Here is a 2,163-nt window from a genome sequence, read left to right on the forward strand (position 1 = left end):
TATGGTGGTGTGTCGACCATTAAAATATACTGTATAATCAATCACCTTGAATACCGCTGGATTGGTGATGGAGTATAGTGTCGTGTACACCATTAAAATATACTGTATAATTAATTACTCACCCCTTGAATACCGCTGGATTGGTGATGGAGTATAGTGTCGTGTACACCATAAAAATATAGTGTATAATCAATCACTCCTTGAATACCGTTGGATTGGTGATGGAGTATGGTTTGGAGCCCACAACTAAAAATAAACTGACTGAATACTAACCCTTTGACTACCACAGGGGTGGTAATGGAGTACGGTGTTGTGTCCACCACTAATTCCTCCGGAGTGTTCGGTTGATTATCCTCATCACCGCTTGAGTTCATATAGAGCATAGTGTCGGTCACTTTCCGTGTCAGAGTGTGAGTTGAACCTGAACGACACACACACAAAAAAAGCTGGTGGACAAGAGGTTATCACTGTCACGTAGGAATGTATTCATCTAAACATTGCAATGACTAATATAAAATTAGATGAAAATCGAGTGATACCGTATTCTAAGTGGTCCGGTCCTTTCAGAGAAACTTTTTCTTCGTAATCAGACGAGGGTCGTTGTTTTCCTAGTCTCATCATACTTGCCAAGCTCTTCATTGCTGCTGGAAGTAATCTGGTGAGAATTAATGAAAGAACGGGTTAGGTTTTTCTACTAAGTCACATTCAACCACAGTGATAAAATCACTCACTGTTACGTTCATATTAGTTTAGTGTGATAAATATATATATACATTTCAACAAATAAGTTTAGGTTAAATAAAAGCAATATACTTTTTGACCAATAGGGAACTGAATTAACATATTATAAAATATATTTTCGACTAATAGGAATTAAAATATAATATGATAAAGATATCTTTACAAATAGCAATGTAGATTTCTAAAAATAAAACAAGAAACAAATCAAAGAGGTTTAAAATTTAAAGATTATTGACCAATACAAGTTAAAATACTGTAGCTTTCCTTGTGAGAGAAAAGCGTAAACTTAAAGGATATTAACAAATATTATTTACTTAAAAACAATTTTTAAAGTAAGTTTTGAGCTATCTGTTTGCGAAAAAAAAATGGAACTTTTTTCGACATTTGTATTTTTAACATATGAATAAGATTGGTTAGAAAATTTCTCACTAGATGGCAAACGCTTTTAGGTTTACCTATACTTTTTGTAACTTTTTTTTTCTTTGAAGTTAAGCACAAAGCAACACAATGGGCTATCTGTGCTCTGCCCACCACGGGTATCGAAACCCAGTTTCTAGCGTTGTAAGTCCGCAGACTAGGAGCTGGTCAAACCTGTATTTCTCATAATAATAAATATACTATACACGTTTATACCGAATTTAAAACATTAAAATTAGATAGTAGTGTATAACGTGGAAGAAATAATCGAAGCTTTAAATATCAAGATGTATCATATTTAAAGAACAGACTGGTGAAAAGTTTAAAATATTATGAGTAAAACATATCTGTAGCATTTATCAGTCATCCATATCTGTGTTAACTGGTTTTTTTACTGCTCCTACAATTTTGGACAAATGCTGCAAGTCGGCCGCTAATACCTCCAGAATATAAACAAGAAAAGAAATTTAGAAAGAGTCCAGGAGGTGCCAAAAATTGGAGTCAAGAATCTGATGGCTATCAGGATTGTCTGTTCCGATTCACTTGAGAATCAGTGCTAATGGCAAAGGAACCAACATTAAACAACAATCTAAGTTCAAGTTTTAAAAATTTTAAGTTGAGCCCCATGCGAACCAAAAGAGTTTGGGAGTTCGTCATGGCACGGACTTAAATGGAAATTGGCATGGCCATGTAATGAATCGTTCAGAATACATGTATACGTTTATATTTCTGAAATTCTCATAACGGACCCCCAAACAGGGATAAAAGCGGTTTCAAAATTTCAACTTCACTCTCCATGTGGGTACAAAAAGAGGTTTAATGGCTTCCGAGTTTGACTACACGGATGTATTTAGGTAGGCATAAAAGGGATTTAGTGGCTTGTGGGACTGGCTACACAGATGTATTTAGGTATTCACAACAACAACGTTATAATAGGTAGGCATAAAAGGGATTTATTGGCTTGTGGGACTGGCTACACAGATGTATTTAGGTATTCACAACAAC

General features: G+C 34.9%; 1 long non-coding RNA gene across 1 annotated transcript in view; it reads right to left on the reverse strand.

The window, feature by feature from the left end:
- LOC111083795 overlaps nucleotides 1-355 on the reverse strand; it is a 5,004-nt gene extending 4,649 nt beyond the window's left edge. Inside the window, exon 1 of the long non-coding RNA XR_002609250.1 lies at nucleotides 274-355. This is a non-coding gene — a long non-coding RNA (uncharacterized LOC111083795). The remainder of the gene's footprint in view (nucleotides 1-273) is intronic.
- Nucleotides 356-2,163: the final 1,808 nt, after the last annotated feature.

The sequence above is a fragment of the Limulus polyphemus genome, unplaced genomic scaffold, assembly GCF_000517525.1.
Source record: "Limulus polyphemus unplaced genomic scaffold, Limulus_polyphemus-2.1.2 Scaffold11249, whole genome shotgun sequence".
Classification (NCBI taxonomy): Eukaryota; Metazoa; Arthropoda; class Merostomata; order Xiphosura; family Limulidae; genus Limulus; species Limulus polyphemus.